Source organism: Gekko japonicus, unplaced genomic scaffold, assembly GCF_001447785.1.
Source record: "Gekko japonicus isolate JY-2015 unplaced genomic scaffold, Gekko_japonicus_V1.1 scaffold228, whole genome shotgun sequence".
Taxonomy (NCBI): Eukaryota; Metazoa; Chordata; class Lepidosauria; order Squamata; family Gekkonidae; genus Gekko; species Gekko japonicus.
The window spans coordinates 905,744-927,032 of record NW_015163609.1 but is presented as its reverse complement, the minus strand read 5'-3'; the positions used below and the strand labels follow the sequence as shown (position 1 = coordinate 927,032).

Genomic DNA, 21,289 nt, shown 5'->3' with positions numbered 1-21,289 from the left:
GACGTACAGATGCCAGGCACGCTGGGGGCGGAGCCACAGCCATTTGAGGGGAAAACATAGAGTTTTCCCCTCAAATGGCTGTGGCCACGCCCCCAGCGTGCCCGGCGTCTGTACGTCACATCCGGGCGGCACGCGCGCACACTCCAGACGCCGGGCAGGAGCCCCCCGCCGCCAGGTAAGAAACATTTGGCAACCCTAGTTTCAGAAAGCTGTTTCTTCTCATTCCTCCATCTGTAATATGGAGATAATAAATACCAGCATGGCATAATGACTAGTGTGTAGGACTAGAATCCGGAAAACGCACATTCAAACCCCCATGCCCCTATGCAGCGTGCTGGTGGACCTTACACCTGTCTCTATCTCACAGCCTAACCTATCTCACTGGATTGTTGTGAGGGTGAAATGAAGGAGGGGGGGAAAATGACCTTCTTGAAGGAAGGGTGTGATAAAAAATGAACAAAATAAATAAATACTGGCCCTAACCTGGATCACCCAGGCTAGCCCAATCTCGTCAGATATTGGAAGCTAGGCAGGATCAGCCTTGGCCAGTAATTGGATGGGAGACCCCCAAGAAAGACCAGGGTAGTGACACAGAGGCAGGCAATGGCAAAACATTTCTTGCTTTGAAAACCCTACAGGTGGGACTTAGCAGCACTTTCCACCACCAAATAAATACTGAACTGTGTGTGGGGGGAAAGTGCTTTGGCTATAATAAAGCGCTAGAAAATGCTAACTGTTATTATTCCCAAAGCAGTCTAATCTCAGCTCTCAGAAAGATAACAGCTAGAACGTACCCTCATAATCATATACTAAAATCTTGAAGCTTCAAGTGTCCAGAGATTGTAATCCCAAGTAGCCCATATAGGTTTGTTAAAAAAAAAAAAGTTTTAACTCCCAATGCTGTTACCCTGGGCAGTTAGCTGACTTACAATATTACACCATAGTGTATCACAGTGCATTAGGTACAGTTAGCTGACTTACAATATTACACCATAGTGTATCACAGTGCATTAGAACCATCACAATGCCAAGAAAAGTTACTATAACTGAACATGGCATAACTCAGAGTTGTTATACAGCACAGAAATGAGCAGTTACTGGAGACATCATAACATTTGCCACCTTCCTAATGGTATTTTGCTACTTAACAGTTGCAAAAAGCTACTCAGCTACTCTTTGGTAGTAAACTGTAGATAATTGCACATGGCATTCAGTAACAGACCTGCCTAGGACTGGTCGTTGACATTGCTTATTTCAAAACATCAGAGTCCCATAGAAATTTATCACTACTGCCACAGTTCCATAGGGACACATGGATATTCTGTTTTTGGCACCAAAACTCAAATGCTTTCACACTCTTCTAGAAATTCTTCTAGAAAATTTACTCCTTCTCCCGCACCTCCCTTCCATTTAGTGATGCTAGTACTCTGCCATAGCTACTCTTATCTTGAAAGGCAGTAACAACCATGTGTGTTCAAACTTTTCCTTGCTACCATGAAGGCCAGAAAGGGGGGGGGGGAGCAAGAGTCCTCAATAAAGCAGGTTCTGCAATAGATCCAAGAGTCAGTGCCATGCTTTGCTGCAAACACTGCTAAGAGATGCTAAGCACTGGTAGCCTCTGAATGTTCCTGCATTTGTGGGGCAAGGTTCAGGCACCCAAGGTGTTAGAGATCAAAAGACCAAATGTCGGCTCTCCCCCCTTACAAGCAAAACAGCATTGTAAACCCTTAATGACTTTACACGACCAGGCACCATATTGTCCACATCCTCACTAATCAATCTCCCCACCCCTTGGGGAGGGGGATACCCTAACACTTTCTGGCTCAGCATGAAAAACTGTGGTGTTCCTTAAAGGCGATACTTTAAATGTGCTCAGCTGGGACTGCTCTCTTCTATAGACCAGTGTCTCTTTTACTGCCCGCAGCCCTGCTGGGTTCAGGCTCATGCTGTGTCTTTTAAAAAGTCATGGCAATTTCAGTTTCGCCTCTACAGCTCATATTCACAAGGGTTGAAAGGTGGCTGAAAGTATCTGCGGCGAGACACAGTGCCATGTTCCAGTTCCCAGTCCCTTCAGAAGTTTCCAAGTGTGTTCTCATCAGCCATTCCAAGCAGCTTCTGCAGAGGCAGCATATAAATTCTCAAAATAAATGACGAATAATGAAGCCAACCTCCCAGTAGACTTGCAGTCAATTATGTCAAGAGAGTTAATGCGACAAATCATCTTTAGCCATTTTCAGTGCTACAAGCAACAGGGATTCACAACCGTAGCCAGCATAGGTCTAAACACAGACATGGAAGGTTTTTAGCACGCAACCAAGGATCAGCAATCTGTACCTTGTTTTACCACACCGTGAACTGCTACAAAATCAAAAAGATACAAGAGGGCTGAAGTTTGGGTTTTTCACTACTCTAAAACCCCACTTACATGACAAAATAGGACCAACCTCTTAAAAGAAAACTCGTCAGTCAACACATATTTGCAGCAGTTTAAAGAAAGAACTGCATCCCCAAACAGAAATATGTCAGTAAAATTTCCTCAGGTTATTCAGAGGAATTAATTATAGATACTGTCCATATCAGCAGTAATGCTATTACCGTTTGTTTGTGTAAAGTGCCATCAAGTTGCAACTAACGTATGCCAACCCCAGAGGGTTTTCAAGGCAAGAGACTAACAGAGCTGGTTTGCCATTGCCTGCCTTTGTGTAGCAACCCGGGTATTCCTTGGTGGTCTCCCATCCAAATACTAACCGGGGCTGAACCAGCTTTAGCTCCAAGATCTGATTAAATCAAGCTAGCCTGGGCCATCCACGTCAGGCACCTTGCCAGGTTTTTTATTTATTTAATTTATACTTTTCTCCCCAATGGGTCGCAAAGCAGCTTACATCATTCTCCCCTTCTTCCTTTTATCCTCACAGTACTGCGATCCCATACTGCATTGCAAGGAATAAGGGAATTTTATGGCATTTGCTGTGATTTGTAAAAGATGTTCAAGATGACAATTTCTGTTCAGAAACCACCATTAGCACTAAGTAGGTGAGTGGAGTGTCTGTTTGATTTCATATTAAAAATTAAATATGTTGCTTAACATTGAATTACAAGCTTCATATAAAACTTAAAACAAGAATTCTACAAAGCACTATCAGTAACAACTCAGTGGTGAAGAACTAACACTGAGACCACTGTTTATAGTAAAGAAAAAGGAGTCTCTTTTATTTATTTATTTAGAACATTGTTATGCCTCCAGGAACTCACCCAAGGAGGCTTACAAAATAAAATTTAAAAATAATTTTTTAAAAAACAGAAGATATTAATTAAAATTCAGCATTAAAAAATCCCAGCTCATTATAAATAGATGATAACAACAGAACACAGGCAGCTTGAAATAACAATTTCCAGACTAAAAGAGTGTTAAAAATCAACTGCTTAAATAAACTGTAACAAATGTAAGCAATACTGGTCTCAACATTCTTCTCCTCTAGATTTTTTTTTACCACAACAAGGTTGTATAGGACTTATTTCATCCTTTGCTATTAGAACATGCAATGTGATGAGCAATTTGCTTGTACTTCACACCCATTGTTATTTGAAGGAAATCCTGTTCAGAGATGCTTCTTCAATCAGTTTAAACCTAGATTATAGAAACTGAACCTATATTCATTCAAGTTACTTCTATGTGCTAAACTGACCAGTTTTAAGAAGAAAATCAAGATGCAGAAACACATCTAAGTGATCTAAGTAAACCTGTTTTAAAACCTTTCGTATTTCACAGTTTAATGTCAACAACACGGTCAATTTTAATATTCTTAATTTTTAAATTATTTTATTTCAATAAGACAAACCTTTCTGCCATCATCCTAAAGATCTGTTTAACTTGCTTGTCTTGAGCCTGTTTGCAAACGCTTTACTCTTTCTAAAGTAAGCTTTCCTATGGAAATAAACAGTAGTTTATCAATATACATTGTTTCAAAAGGGTGAATTTGTCTCCCATATATTCTCACAGATTTACAACTGATTCATCAGTTTGGTTTAATAGGGAGAGTGAAAGGAGTACAATGCAGATGTCTGAGTGTTCTCTGGCACCCAAGAAACAAAGGGAGCACATGAGAGGACTATCAACATGACCAGTCTATGAAGTCAAGTAGCCTTGTGATACTCTCATATAGGGATCTCCTCTGCATATAATCAAGTGGGCTCTAACCTACGAAAGCTGATGCTTCAATAAATCTTTACTCCCAGCAGATACCTCTTTCTTTATAAAAAAAGAATAAGGAACCCATCTCCTGAGTTGTCTGCCAGACAACAGGATCTGCTGATAGGCTTCATAAGCCAACAAATCCATAAGCAAACTATATTTATGCATCATAATTATTATGGACATAGTAGCCTGTTGACTTCTTGCTTTAGTGTGTGAATTAGTCAGGGGAGGTTGGAAATGAGCATAATTTTTATCATTGTTACCATTTACCTGACAGGGATTAATTTCTAAATGCTCCTATAATTCTAAATGTGTTGGGACAGGCTGCAGTTACGCAACCATGGAGAGAAGGCACACTGCACGCATCCGGAAGGCACTTTGCTTGGCTATTGCTTTCCTTATTCCTGAACTTGGACCGAGTATTGCAAACAGATTCCATGGCTGAGCACCAGCAAGCCCTGGCACAAATTAAGGCCCAACATGTTATGCTGGAAGGACTGGAGGGGAAAGTGCCATAAATTATCAGAAAGGGATTAGATCTAACAACATGGTTTAACGCTGACATTTGGGCTGGTTTCCTAGAGAAAATGTTATATGGCACATACATTTTCTTCTGTTGCGGGCTCTTTGGCCTGGTCTCCCATATCTTATTCAAGCTGCCTGTCTCTGGAATGGGGGTCCCCACTCACTCAGTCTTGTTAACCAGCCCACTGCTTCTGGGTTCTCTGGCTCTCCTTTGCACACTCTGGGACTCCAGCCCAAAAGGATGCTGTGACTCTCATTTACTGTCAGTCTCTATGCTCTTTCTTTGCCTCGGCTGTTCTTCAACAGCAGGGAGTGCATAGGACATGCATTTGACTCAGACAGGAATTCTCTTCTATCTTCTGCTGCAGCAACAAGTTTGTTTCCCACAATGTTATCTTACTTTGCATGGCCTATCAATCAAGCTGTTCCTAGCTGTTAACAAACTATTATTCACTGTAACAGGTGTATTTGTGTTTCTCCTTTTATTTGATGTTAAAAACTAAGGCACTCACCTAATTAGAATCACACTTGATTCATCTAAGAATTTTGCTTAATCAATCTGCATAGGAATAAAAAGACTTCTGGAAACAAGCCATGCTTTCCTTAATGCAGCAGGTATCATGTTAGAAAAATCATTTTCTCATATAAGAAGAATAGGAAATGTCTCTTCTAAGATGGCACCTTCCATCCATAGTCTTTGCAATTAAAAAAAACCCTTATTTTTAGAAAAACAGTGCCAATTTAATTGCCTTTTAGTCACTCTTAAGGTTTTTAAATCTAATTTACAATGGACTAACAGGGCAAACCTGTCTTTAGTGGACTGGATAGGGTTGCCAACCTCCAGATGATGGCTGGAGACTTCCTGGGATTATAAGTGATCTCCAGGCAACAGAGATCAGTTTACCTGGAGAAAGTAGCCACTTTGGAAGGCAGACTCTACGGCACTGTATACCACTGAACTCCCCTGTCCAAACCCTGCCTTCCTCAGGCTTCTCCCCCAAAATCTCCAAGTCTTTTCCAACGTGGAGCTGGCAGCCCTAACTTTGAAGGATACAACTCTGCTTATGGTAACACTGTAAATGTTGCAGCTCTGTTTTTAATAAGGTAAACAAAACTGCAGCTGCCATAGCTAGCTACCAAAAAAATATATTACCAGGTTTTGTCCAGTATAAGCAAAAGTAAGCATATAACAGTTTGTGACTATGGCCCCTGCCACACGGCAGGGGAAAAGCCTCTAAAGGTGCGGCTTTTAAAAGCTGCACCAACGTTGAGAGGCCGCGGCGGGATCCCATGGATCCCCTGGCCGCGGCGCCTTTTCTCCCCGGCGCGATCAAACGCCGGGGAGAAAACACGGCCCTAACCGGGAGCCGGCTGAACTGCGCATGTCGGAGCATGCGCAGTTCGGCTCCGGGCCGGGGTTGTGCCGGCGCAAGGACGCGCCGGCGATCAAACGCCCGGCTAGCAGTGCGGCTTCCAGTTGAACCACCAAGGTAGGTGGTTTCAACTTGAGGCGCATTTGTGAGGGGAAGGGCCAGTTCGGGGATGGAAGCAAGACGCTTCCCAGATGTTGTGGTGTGATCGCGCCGGTTTGATCCACCCCCGAACTGTCCCGCTCCTGGCCCAAATCGCCTAGTGTGAACGGGACCTATGTAAATTTTATTCCTTACTAGCATAATATGTGAGTTGTTAACAACCGTAGAGACTTCTGCAAACATTAGATTGGCATTCCATTCAGCATGAAAAGGGAGCCTTCCAGCCATGTCTATGTGTGTGCAGGTCCCCACAATAACCTGGTTCATGCAACTGAGCAACATGTGAATTGGGCAACACATGGGTATTCCATGTAGGTATAGCTTCTATGCACATGATTGTGCAAATAGTGCTCACAAAACATATGGCTGGTGAGCTCTCGTTATGGATGGAAAGCCAATGTACCATCTGCAGAGAGCTGTAGACGTCTGGTAATTAACCATACAGTTCTGAGGATAAATGGAGATGGATAACAAAACCATAAAAGCCACATTGGGTCCAGTGTTCCCTCTAAGCTGAGTTAGTGTGGGCTAGCTCACAATTTTTTAGCCTCCAGCTCACAGATTTTTGTCTTAGCTCAGGAAGGAGAGCTCCAGAGAAAACTGATTTATGCAGTAGCCAAATGGCTGGCTCACAACTTTAAAGCCAGTAACTCACAAAGCAGAATTTTTGTTCACAAGACTCCACAGTTTAGAGGGAACATTGATTGGGTCCCCAATGGCGAGAAAGGTGGGATACAAATAAATAAATAAATAAAGTGTCTGTATATTTTGATAAACTAGGGGTTAGCCATAAAAAATAAAAGCAAAAAAAAGGCCTTAGCCTCAGTTCATTAGCTTCCAAAAGCCTACTGAGAGTACTGACCCATTGCCCAATGCCATTGATACAGTATATGCTTTGAATACTGAAAGGTCGTCATATACTGTATTTTTATAAATGGCTGCCATCCTGTATTTGGGGGGATGACGCTCCACAAGTTATAATGGATGTATGTCATCTTATCAGAAGAAGTGTCCCCGCTTGGTCCTTGATATTTGGATACTAGTATAATGTGAGAAGGGGTTAAAAAAAATGTAACAGAGAAGGTAGAATCCTTTGTGTTTGGGTAGAAGAAAGGTTTTGGTTGGCTCTTTATTTTGATATTTCTCTCCCCTCCCCCCCACAATACAGCCTGCTGAGCATTTTTTCTATGAAAACAGACACTAATTTCAAACCCTAAAGTACCACTATCATCCTCATTCAGCCATGCATACAAAATTCTAGTCAATTGCTTTTATCCGCTCCCAACAGTGCAAGTGAAGCGCTGAAAGCTCCTTTCACAATTGCTGATCATCATAAAAGGTTATAGGCCAGTAGATTGCGCAAAAAGGCCAGTAAACATTCTTCGCATTTCCTTCACCAAGGCAATTCTAAACACTGTTTCATTTCATGGTGCAACCATGGAATACAGTGAGAGGAAAAGGGGAACTTGATGAATAAGGTTCTAGACTGTGACACATGTGAAAAGTGAGCATGAATGGTAAGGCAGAATTAAAATTTTTAGATCCATACCCAAATTTCAAATGTAGCTGAAAATAAGAGCTTGAACTGAAGAATGTGATCATGTGGGTAGCTGCAAGAGGAAAGCAGAGAGAAGGATAAGATGGAAACCCTCCCTTTTTTTAGCAAAATGAAAAATGAGACTAGTCTTTAGCTAAAACAGGGTTTAGTAGAAACATGTTAGTAACTGACTGGCATAAATTGTGTATCTTCTTCCGCATAATGTGTTGCTTGGTCCATAATCCAATAGTTCAAATAAGCAAGATAAGGCACATGCTAAAGCAAGACAAACATTCTCTGTCACACCTTCATCATATGTATTTATTTAAAACATTCTATCCCAATATTCTCCATAAGTGGACTTGAGGTGGACAGAAGAGCGGTTTAATTGGCTGCTATGAATTACTAAGACTCCAAGCGCAAGCAAGACCCATCCATCAAATCTTCTCTAGGGTTTTCTTTGTATTTGAGCACCAGTTGGCTTGAACAGACCTGTGAGATATTCAGTCCAATCATTCCATTCCTCTCTTTATTCCATCTTTATCACTGGAAGACCCAGTTCAGACCAAAGGCCATTGTTAGAACTGGAGCTGTTCCCGGTTTAGACATATGGTGGTGGAACAGGTGTATTAAGCATAGAATATGAGCATTGGTTGGGGAATTGGGAGAAGAGGGAAAGTTTTCAAATAAAAATAAAAACTTTCCAAATCTTGCAGCTTCTAGCAAGGCCAACTTTCCTCCTGCTTGAAATAAAAGCAGGCCTTTGAACCCAACAGCTTCACAGCCAAGAATCCAATTATTTCAAAACTCATTAGCACAAAGGAAACAATCTGGTCAGAGGGGTACACAGCTTGCAGTGAAGTTAGCAGCAGCACACTTTCTCTTTGCATAGCAGGGAGTATATTTCAGTGAGGTAGTCTTCAAAGTGGGTGAAGGGGGTCAAGATAAACTACTGATTTCTCACTATGCGAAAGAACCCATATTCAAGTAGTTGGGTGGTGGGGATAGCTTACATCTCTCACACACAGTCTGTCAGGCAGAAAACAAGGTAAATAAAACCCTGCCACCTTTTGCTTCCATAAACATTTCCAAAGATCAAGAGGTTAGGAGCCAAAGACTCTCTGGGTGTCCAGGATATATAAGGGTTGAGAGAGAAATATTTTTCATTTGCAAAATGCTGATTCATCTGAGTAGAAGACAGTCCTGGAACAATAAAGACATCGATATATAGGCCTTTGAATTTGTAGTATTCACAAACTGAGGATCTGAAGTTATAATGGGAGCAACTCTTCATCGGACACAACTATGGGAATAGGTGGGAAAGGACAGTGCTTTGTGTGAGACCAGTGGCACAATCCTTGTATTTTCTCACTTCTGGTTCATCACCAGCAACAGCACCATGTATATACCTTATTCTACATAGATATTTCCAACTGGGAGTCATACAAAGACTGTAACCTTCCCATGTGTAAAAACACTTTTTAAAAGTGTAACTACCAGAAAAACAAAACCTTCACATTGGGAGGCGGCTATATATAAAAGCTGGTGTTTACCACAGGTCTCTAAATTAGGAAGCAGGTGCTTGGTGCTGCATATCATGAGAAGTGAGCCCCATCCTTTCACACTAATTCTGAAATAACTCCAGACACCCTCTTGGTCTTAGATAAAACCCTGTTTCACAGACCTGCCCAGGATGAAAAACCAGGCTGCAGCTGGACAAGCAACCAAGATTTCTAGAATGGCAATTTGCTTTCTATCTTGACCTTTGGAAAAGTAGAGCTTATACATCTTCCTCCTTGCCTCAGGGACAGTATCTTGGGTGAACATGATCTTAGCAAGGGAAAAGTTCACCAATAAACAGGCCAGGCAGTCACAATGCCATGTAGCCACCTCCATCAGCCATTTTCACCCACAGATGGAGATCCAAAGAGCCACTTCAATCTTGGTGGGTTTCTGACACACATGCACCCCAGTGGGATTTCTGACTTTTCTTTCAGTGACAGATACACGCAGCCCATGCCATATCACAGTCTGCTAATGAAACTCTCTTGAGATTAAACAAATAGAATTTTATTTTGGAATAATTTATTAGTCTTTAAAATGACACAAGACTCCTCTTATTTTGCAGACACACAATGGCAACAGGAGGGCACTCTCTATAAAGGTTGTACTGTTGAAATTTCAGGCTGTGTTCTTTCCCCTGCCAATTTGCATTGTTTATTGGATGCATTACACTGTCTTTATTTCATTTTTCTATAATTGTGAAATCCAGATTATTGGAACATTCTTCTGTAATTGTGAAATCCAGTCTATTGGATGTATTATATTGTTGTTACTTCATTGTTCTTTAATTGTGTAATCCAGTTTTATTGCATTGTTCATTGTATGTGTCTTTATTCCATTGTTCTTGTAACTGTAATCCACCCTGAGTTTCAAGGAGAAGGGCAGCCAATAAATTAAATGAGCAAACAAAACAGCCTACTGGATTCAAACCAGTGATCCAGAGTCTAATTACCAGTTCCTAAATCACAAAGTTGTTCCTTACCCATAACCTGTTTTCTGTATGAAAGGCTTGTAACAAGTCTACTGCAGAACTCAAAGATAATGCCAAAAGCTGGAAGTTTGGACAGCTGTCTGAGTAACCTCTTGAGCAAAATAAAACTAAGTAAACCCAAGCTGCAGATTTACTATGATCAACACACTACAGTTGCAGCTATTTTTGTTGTTCAGCATCTCACAACTTGTGTTAAGCCTTAAGTTAATTACACATAGACTTTTAGTATCTGTCTCATCTAAGATCAAGATGGGTAGCCTTGTCAGTCTGCCTGTAGCAGTAGAAAACAGCAAGGATCCAGTAGCAATTTAAAGACTAACCAAATTTGTGGCAGGGTTATGAGCTTCCATGAGTCACTGCTCACTTCTTCAGATACAGCTAGAATGGGAGTCCATCCGTCTTTATATCTTAGAGAATGGAGTGATGTCATATGCCAAATGACAATAGCAGGTGAATGACAATACCAGGATTGATTGGATTAGGTGTGATATGCAGAAGGGTAGTAGGCATGGCTCTCTCATGGGTCACTGCCTTGATGTGGCGAGGGAGCTTGCATGGTTCTATGAGGCTGTGGGCTATGCCATGGAGGGCCACCCAGGACGGACAGGCCACAGCAGAGAACTCAGACAAAATGTGATCCACTGGAGAAGGAAATGGCAACCCAATCCAGTATAATCAACAAAAGAGTGAGAAAGGCAGTAATGGGATACAATCTTAAAAACAACAAAATGATCTTGGTCCGAACCCAAGGCAAACCATTCAACATCACAGTAATCCAAGTCCCCAACCACTGACGCAGAAGAGGCTGAAGTGGACCAGTTTGATGAAGACCTACAACACCTCATAGAACTAACACCAAAAAAAGATGTCCTCATCATCATAGGGGACTGGAATGCTAAAGTAGGAAGTCAAAAGGTAACCGGAATAACAGACAAATTTGGCCTTGGAGAACAAAATGAAGCCAGGCAAAGGCTAACAGAGTTTTGTCAAGAGAACACACTGGTCATAGCGAACACCCTTTTCCAACAACCTAAGAGGCGACTCTACACATGGACATCACCAGATGGACAACAGCGAAATCAGATTGATTATATAATTTGCAGTCAGAGATGGAGAAGCTCTATACAGCCAGTAAAAACAAGACCTGGAGCTGACTGTGGCTCCAATCATGAGCTCCTCATTGCAAAATTCAGACTTAAACTGAAGAAAGTTGGGAAAACCAGACTTCCGGGATTCAGTGCGGTGAGAACAGTCACACCGGGATGCTCTCCCGTGTGACAGCTGAATCATTGGCTCTTCTAGAGGGGTTCTGGCGTTCCCGAATTCCAATGAGTTTCCTGAAGAGGAGCTCATTGCATGGGGCCTCACCTGGACTCCCCCGTGAGTGGCAAAAAGCGGGTGGGAGCCCTAGATCGCCCCAAGGCAAGAGCCGTTTGAAAGTGCCCATGTCAGACAAGGGTGCGCAGCTGTGACTACCCGGGCAAAGGGGGAAAAGTTCTACACCTCATCCGTACCACTGAAAAAGAATAACACCATGAGTACACTTAAACACAACAACATCAGCAAATCACCTAACCATCAATAAGCCCCTTTAAAGTCTAGAGAGACAAAGGAAGGGAGGGGTGAAGAACTTTCCTCCCTCCCCTTTCCTTCCTCCTAAAAACAGCTAGGAAAAGATCTTAAAGCAACTTTCTCTTTTTAAAATGGTTTCTGGGGCAAAAAAGCAAAGAAAAGGCTATTGTCTGAGATTATAATATCACCCAATGAAATATAACATTTGAGAAACACTGGTTTTATTTTACTTTGGTTTTGATTGAAGCAGTAACAAAACCATTTTTTTTTCTTGGAACTATAAGCAAAGCATGTGGAAATACATGAAGATATTGTAAAGGATTATAACTAACTCCACTCTAAAAAGGATTATAACTAGCTATACTTCTATAAACGGATTACAAATACTTTATTGCTTAAAAGGAAAAAGAAGAATTGGATCTTACTTCAAATTTATTATACACCATATTCCCATAACATTTTATTTTGTTGAAACCACAAAGATTTACTGTGTATTGATTGTACTCCACTGTATTTTAAATAATTGTATACTTTTTAGAAACCACAACAATTCACTGTGTTTTGACTCTGTTGTATTATATTCTAGAAAACTGATTAGATTCTTGGTTTATGTTGGAAGTGTCTCTGTTTTTAATATGACTACAACAGCTATTGTTTTGTAAACATTAGAAGTGGTGTCACTGCAAGGCTTTGCAGAAAAAATAACTTCTGAGATTTTTCTTTCCTAACACATTGTTTTAAAAATGGATGCCATGGATACATTTCAAAAGGTGCCAGGAATTATATCTTAAGGTATAATGAATCCTCTAGATATTAAATTATCACAGGTTTCCTTAGAGGATCTCCAAATTTTAATTCAGAATACAGTTATTACTGAAGTCAGAGTGGCAATGAAAGAAGTTTTGGATTCTATTCAAGACAAAATGGAAACTTTATCACAACAAACTAAGAGGGAGGAACTTCAGAAACAATTGAAACTTGATATACAAAATTCTGTGTATATACAAGATAGAGAAAACCTACAATCAAACTGATATGATCTACAGGATGGACTATGCACCTATAAAGAGAAACAAAACCTTCAAAGATGTGTATTTGAGTTCCTATAAAAGAAACATAAGCGATGAAATCTTCAAGACAGGGATTGTTATATCACTTCAGAGAGAGGAAAGAGAAGAACTTGTGGAATTTCAAATCATCTCAAAGGAGAACAGATGGCTAACACTGGAAGACACCTTCTACACCTACAAGAGAGAAAGACATAGAAGCATGACTCTAACACGTAAGAGGAGAAACCAGAAAATTAAGAAGAGGATGAAGCACTACAAAAAAGGCTAAAAATTGTTGAGGGAAACAGTGAGAATTAAAGTGGAATAAGATTCCATAAATGGACTGAAAAGTATAATGAAGCATTAAGTTATAGTCGAATCCAGAAGAAAATAAGACTTATAGACTTTAAATATAGTTAACTGAAGAATATAAGAAAATGCTTAGACAAAGTCTGATCTAGTAGTAAATAATAAGTTAATACTTATATATGTGCAAAAGATTACAAGACAATATAAGGTGAAAAAATGAAATGTATTTAGATAATGTATAAGGTAGTTTAGTAGATAAAACAATGATGTAGAATGGAATACCCCAATTTTATGTATGTTTGTGTTTGTTTTGTTTCTGTGGAAAACAAAAAATTATATATTTTTTTTAAAAAGAAAGTTGGGGAAACCACTAGGCCACTCAAGTTTGACCTAGATCACATCCCTTATGAATATGCAGTGGACGTGAAAAATAGGTTTGAGGGACTAGATTTGATAGATAGAGTGCCTGAAGAGCTATGGATGGAGGTTCGTGACATTGTACAGGAGGCAGCAATCACCACCATCCCAAAGAAAAAGAAATGCAAGAAAGCAAAGTGGCTGTCTGATAAGGCTTTACAAATAGCAGAGGAAAGAAGGAAAGCAAAAGGCAAAGGTGAAAAGGAAAGATTTACCCAACTGAATGCAGATTTCCAGAGAACAGCAAGGAGAGATAAGAAGGCTTTCCTGAATGAACAATGCAAAGTAATAGAGGAAAACAATAGAATAGGAAGGACTAGATATCTCTTCAAGAAAATTGGAGAAATCAAGGGAACGTTCTGTGCAAACCTGGCCATGATAAAGGTCAAAAATGGTAGGGACCTAACGGAAGCAGAAGAGATTAGGAAAAGATGGCAAGAATATACAGAAGAACTATACAAGAAGGACCTCAATGTCCTTGACAACCATGATGGTGTGATCACTGACCTCGAGCCAGACATCCTGGAATGAGAAGTCAAATGGGCCTTAGAAAGCATTACTAACAACAAAGCTAGCGGAGGTGATGGTATCCTAGCTGAGCTATTCAAAGAAAGATTATGCTGTTAAAGTGCTTCACTCAATATGCCAGCAAATTTGGAAAATGCCACAATGGCCACAGGGTTGGAAAAGGTCAGTATACATTCCAATCCCAAAGAACGGCAATGCCAAGGAATGTTCAAACTGTCACGCAATTGCACTCATTTCACATGCTAGCAAGGTCATGCTCAAGATCCTACAAGCTAGGCTTCAGAAGTACGCGAATAGAGAACTGCCAGAAATACAAGCTGGGTTTCGAAGAGGTAGAGGAACTAGAGATCAAATTGCCAACATTCAGTGGATTATGGATAAAGCAAGGGAATACCAGAAAAACATCTACTTCTGCTTCATTGACTATGCTAAAACCTTTGATTGTGTGGATCTCAACAAACTATGGCAAGTCCTTAAAGAGATGGGAGTACTAGACCACCTCATATGTTTCCTGAGAAAACTGTATAAGGGTCAAGAAGTGACAGAACCGGATATGGATCAACTGATTGGTTTAGCATAGGAAAAGGATTATGACAAGGAAATGCCAGCCTGGATTAATCACAAGCCGGAACGAAGATTGCTGGGGAAAACATCAACAACCTCAGATATGCAGATGATACCACTTTGATGGCAGAAAGTGAAGAGGACCTCAAGAGCCTCTTGCTTAGGATGAAAGAGGAGAGCACAAAAGTTGGCTTGAAACTCAACATGAAAAAAACGAAGATCATGACATCCAGCCCCATCACTCCTAGGCAAATAGAAGGGGCAGTCATGGAAGCAGTGACAGACTTCACGTTCCTGGGATCCGAGATCACTGCAGACAGTGACTGTAGCCATGAAATTAAAAGACACCTGCTCCTTCGGAGGAAAGCGATGACAAACCTAGACAGCATAGTAAAAAGTAGAGACATCACCCTGCCAACAAAAGTCCATATGGTCAAAGCCATGGTATTCCCAATAGTAATGTATGACTGTGAGAGTTGGACCGTAAGGAAGGCTAAGTGCCGAAGAATAGATGCTTTCGAATTATGGTGCTGGAAAAGAGTCCCTTGGACTGCAAGGAGATCAAATCAGTCAATCCTAAAGGAAATCAACCCTGAATGTTCCCTGGAAAGCCAGATACTGAAGCTGAAGCTCAAATACTTTGGCCACCAAATGAGAAGAGAGCACTCACTGGAGAAGACCCTGATGCTGGGAAAGATTGAAGGTCAAAGAAGATGGGGACGGCAAAGGATGAAATGGTTAGACATTTCATGAAGTCGAGCAAACTCTGGAGGACAACGGAGGACAGGAAGGCCTGGCGAGATGTGGTCCATGAGGTCGTGAAAAGTCGGACTCGACTGCCCAACTGAACAACAACAAAGTAGGCATGGAAAAACCAGCATTGGTAATGACAAAGGAAATCGAGGTCTCAGTTCAGTCTTGAGTTTCATTATCAGTTGCAATTCAGCAGTCTCTCTTCCTAATCTCGCTTTGAAATTCCTTTGTAAGAGAAATGGTGCTCTTAAGTCAGCAACTGAATGTCCTGGAAGGGTAAAATGTTTTCCCACTGGTTTTTGAATGTTGTGGTTTCTAATGTCAGACTTATGTCCATTTATTCTTTGTCATAGGGTTTGGCCTGTTTGTCCAATGTAGAGGGTGGAAGGGCATCACTGACATATGATGGCATAAATTACATTATAGGAGTATGAACCTGAGATCGTATGGCTAATGTTGCTAGGACCAGTGATGGAGTTGCTAGGATCCATAGGAGAGTACAGGATCTCATGTTCATACTCCTGCTCATCCTATGATGTGATTTATGCTGATTTCTCCATGTCTACTACCTCTCTGCATATTATACCTAATCCAACCAAGCCTGCTATTGTAAAAAAATATTCACAATAGCAGGTGAATGACAATAGCAGGCATGATTGGACTAGGTGTGATATGCAGAGGGGTAGCAGGTGTGGAGAAATCAACATTGGTAATGAGACAGGAAACCTAGGTCTTGATTCAGTCCAGGAGGATGCATTGCCTTGAGTTTCATTATCAGTTGAAATTAAGTAGTTCTCTTACAAAAGAATTTCAAGATTAGAAAGTGAGACTGCTGAATTACCAATGCTGATTTCTCCATGGCTCCTACCCCTCTGCATATTACACCAAATCCAATCAAGCCTGCTATTATCATTTGCCTGCTATAGTGATTTGGCACCTGAAATCATTCCACTCTCCTAGATATAATGACAGATGGACTCACATTCTAGCTGTATCTGAAGAAGTGAGCAGTCACTCATGACAGCTCATACCCTGCCACCAATCTGGTTAGTCTTTAAAGTGCTACTTGGCTCTTGCTCTTTTCTACCGTCTCCTCTTAATTCACTTACATCATTACTGGATTACTCGATTACTCAGAGACATGCTAACAAACTCACATAACTTTGGGTGGGGAAGTATTTGAAAATTAATGTGTGGCTTACAGCTATTTAATAATTTTTATTGACAAGAGCTGCTTCTGTTGAATAATAATGTTCTATCCCTTACATTTCACACCTAGGAAGCCTGTGTGTATCACATTTATCACACATACTCTTCTAAGCAGTTATGTTCAAGGCTTTTAAACTGATTTTTTATAATTCTATATGCATAGTGATTTTTAAGTTCAACCTGTACACTAAGAAAACAGTGGTGAGCTAAGAACATGATTATCAGTTTCGCTAGACCAAATTTAAGTTGAAGCTATTGTTTATGCATTTTCCCAGGCCAGTTCTCACACTGTGGACCCTGGGTAGGAACTGCTGAAGTACTGGTCCAACTGCATGGAAAATCCCTATGCCTGTGCCAGGCACTCCTAGAAAAACACATGTTAGGGCTGCCACATGAAGCCACTGTGCTAGCGTTTCCAGGAACTTTCAAACACAGTCATGCCAGTATCTCCATTGGCTTTCCAAAGGGGGACAGCAATACATCCATCAGTCACTAAAGGGTGTTCTTTAAGGAGGCCAACATTACAAATGACACTGGATGAAAAACTGGGAAATTTGCAACATGATGCTGTCATGTCATATGCTAGGGATCCCTAAATATTACAAGGAAGACAGAAGAAGTGACTCTGCTCTTTCATTTGAAAAAGTCCCTTCTTAATACCATGAATCCTGTGGCCATTCTTACCACTACTGTGCAGCTATAAATATTATGTGACATTTTAAAAACCAAAGATGCATTCAATGTCAAAAGAAGCATATTGGGTGCTACTGACATACGTTCAAGCCAATTTAAATGCCCCAAAACAAGACAATGCAAAACTGAGGACTCTTCTCCTACAATGGGTTCTATTTAAATTCCTCCAACCTTAAGGCTGGGGAGGGAAGGCAGCATGGTATAGCCCAATCTTGTCAAATCTCGGACACTAAGCAGGGTTTGTACTTGGAAGGGAAACTACGGAGGAAAACCCTGCAGAGGAAGGCAATGGCAAACTACCTCTGCTTCTCACTTGCCTTGAAAGCCCCTTGCTGGTGTTGACGTCAGCTGTGACTTGATAACTTCACATGCACACAACCTGAACTCTGCACACAGCAAAGTTTGTAGTCACTGAATGTTTCCAGCTGCACATATGGATTGGACCTGGGTCATTTCAACTGAACAGTTAAGTGATTTCTCTGTCTCAAAGGTACAGCAACCTTTGCTTATTGAAAGGGTGCTATTTGACTCTAGGTCCTGAAACACAACATATGTACAAAAGACTTCACATCTATAATGATTATGGTATTCCATGGGGATGGTAAAACTGGATTATGATATCCGTTTCAAAAAGCAAAAGTGTCATCCAAAGACAATCTTAGATAAGACTTGGAATTTAGGACTCAACATGTAATCCTGATGCCTTCAGACAGGTTTCACAATTTGGACTGAGTATAAATTACAAACACAGCCCCATCCTATTGGGCAAGCAACCTACTATGGCCAAATCCTAAATATGGCAGCTTGAATCCTCAGCACACTTATTTATACTACCAACCTACCAAACAGCACACAGACTACATTATATGCACCAAGTCTTGAGCACCACGTTTTTCTATATTAAAAATGATCCCTGAATATCAAAGAAAGATCTTTGTCTGAGATACATGGAAGTCTCAAACTAGAACAAAGCATAGGGCCAGTTCACATGCCCTATCACAGAGGCAAATCCACATTTGCCTCCAAGTGACACTCAACAGGGAACTGCAGTCAACCGCAGCTTCTTGGTAACTATACCTGTATATTACAACTGTATGTAAAGCAAAGGCTGAGAAAAGATGCAGGCATCAGTGATGCTATATACTATACCTTTTGGTGCTCAAGCAGCAGAAGAGAGACAGAGCAATGTAAGACAGGGTCATTTGAACATAGGAAACTGAGTCAGACCATCTAGCTCAGTATTGTCTTCCCCAACAAGAAGGTCTTGCCCAGCATCCGGTCCCTCGAGACCCTCTAACTGGAAATGCCAGAGGGTGAACCTGGGACCTTCTACATGCCCTCCACCTCACAGGCTCTTCTGGTTCATATGAGTCACACAACCCTGTTTCAGACACACCTCAAACCATGAACAATGGGGGATTCTGCCTGTCTGTCGACTGCACCTGGACTTCGCTGCAATTTGGCAAGTTGCTGTTTATGCCACTACAGCCAAACTCATTCTGTGGAATCAAAAAACGCCAGCCCTCTAATTATCTTCATTTACAACAGAACTAGCTCTAAGAATTATACCTCTGAAGCGGAGAAGAGGAGGAAAATCAGCTGCCTCTAAGTCAATTACCAAAGTTTCTGTCACTATGATATGGATTTGGGGTTTGGGATGAATTTCACTCACTCGTTTTGAAGCCGACTAAATGCTGACTGACAATTGAACTCCACTGCTCTCTCTGAAGAAGAAACAGGCTGAAAACAACTGGATTAGTTTTGGTTTACATCATGCAGGTGCTGGAGCCTGTGTTAGGGGTGCACACAGTTTCCCCACCACCACCACCACGTCACATAGATATCAAGTTTGTCAGGCAAACCAAAAATTGTGATCACAATAAAACAATACTCAAGATACACTTATTACAAAAATCCATTTCTACAACAAAAGGAAGAGTGCTACCACAGAGAACAATACTGCTGTCCAAAGGGCAGAAAAAGACAAGATCAGAAACAGGCAGTGTGATCCTCAAATGTAGGAGGGGAATCTTTCTCACATGCTATTTATCAACAATTATGCACCTCCTACCAATGAGTGCAAAAGAACAGAGCGTGATCTGCACAAAACAACCCACCCACCCCCAAGAAAGCAAATGAAATTTATCATTTAAGAGAAGGAAAATTGGGAGGAAACATGAGCATCCTAGCAGCTCTCGCAAATTAGAATTAACCTCTTAGCCAGTCAGTGTCTGGCTGCTTATTTTATAACATGCTCGGTGACCTCTGCTGGTGCCTACAACTGTAAGAGCTTCACCCTGCCTATCACCCATTGACTATGAAATCATTGTATTACAGAACCCCCCAGACTGGCTGGCGAGACAGTGCCCCTAGTCAGTTATAAATATGCTGTTTTGTTTGGGCCAGGAGATGGAGGGAGCAGGAAATGGGAAGAGGAGAAAGTGGCTCTGATTCTCCCTGAAAGGATCCCCCCCCACCTCCATCATCATCTCCCAGCCCTGACCTCTATGATTAAGTTAGCCACAAGTCTCTACCTAAATGAATGTCTGGCAAGTTGCAAGATCTGATAGGGGCCCTGTCCACCAACAGAGAAAGCCATGCTAAACAGAAAACATAGGAGATGGTGTAGAAAACCTGATGGTCTGGTTTTATTTGGGGGGGGGGGGGAGGGGAGGGAGAAAAGAAGAAAGACTTTAACCCCTTTCCTCCTGGGACATGTTAGGAACTGGCAGGATCCAATCCTTCCAGCTTTATAGGTGCAAAATGTGTCCCAGAGTAGAATACCCCTTTGGGGCAGTGAATTCACAAATTACTTGCTCTGGAGTAGGTTCACTGCTGTCCCACTGACATCAACAGAATTACTTTCTCGGAAGTAAGCGGCTTTGTGGACAACAGCCTGTAGGAAGAGAGTCATTGTGGGCCCTTTTACAAAGAGCGCCCAGAGCTTTAACAGGGCACCCCCTTGTAAACGGATGCAGAGAGTACAAGATGTGGTTCGCCTTGCACGAGTGGGGCTCCGTTGGGTTCAATCAAAGGCGGATAGAGATACCGCGCAAGGGGCCAATGAACATCGACCCATCTATGGAGCTTGCAGGGAGAGACTAAAGGGGCTTCTTTTAAAAAATAAATAAATAAAATAAAATCTCTTCCGAAAATTAATTTCCAGTTGAGAGGCTGTCCCTTAGAGGAAGACGGGAGGATGAATGAAGTTCAAATCTCTTAGGAAGACGGCAATTTAAAACAAAATAAATCCGCGCAAGAAAGACTCAAATGGGGCGGGGGGGGGGCGGGGAGAGATCCGATCTCCTTATTACAAACCAAAACAGCCTACGAGCTACAAGTTACTCGAAGCACCCCAGAAGACCGTCACATCCCAGAAGGAGAGAAGAGGCTTCCACCGCCCGCCGGGCTCGATCGGGACGGAGAGAAATGTCATGCCAGCGGCGGCAAAGAGGCACAACCGAGAAAGAGGGACGGGGCGAGGGGAGGCTAAAGCGCGGCTGGGGTTTAAAAGACCCGGGAGGAGGCACTTACGACGCGGCTTCTCAGGACTCCGTGCGGATCCCTCCAGCTGCGAGCTGCTCCTCCGTCGGGCTCGGCTGTTGTCTACCAAGCCGCCCCGCCCCAGGGGCAGGCCGGATCCGTCTTTCCCTCCCTCCTCTCTCTGTGTACAAGAGCCGGCTGGGCTGTCTGATCACACGCGGCTGGCGAGGACTCCGGCTGGCTCCGAAGGGAAGGGAGGGGAGGGGAAGTGGGAGGGACGCGGGCTCCTCCGGTCGTCCAGCCATGCCGTTTCCAAGGAACACCCTCCCCCCTCCCCTGTTCTCTTGCAAAGACACTGGTCAGGGATGC

General features: G+C 41.9%; 1 protein-coding gene across 1 annotated transcript in view; it reads right to left on the bottom strand.

Annotated features, from left to right (window-relative positions):
- Positions 1-21,032, bottom strand: part of SOX13 (SRY-box 13) — a 77,501-nt gene extending 56,469 nt beyond the window's left edge. The window contains exon 1 of the mRNA XM_015407319.1: positions 20,972-21,032. The gene's annotated coding sequence lies outside the window, so the exon portion shown is untranslated. The remainder of the gene's footprint in view (positions 1-20,971) is intronic.
- Positions 21,033-21,289: the final 257 nt, after the last annotated feature.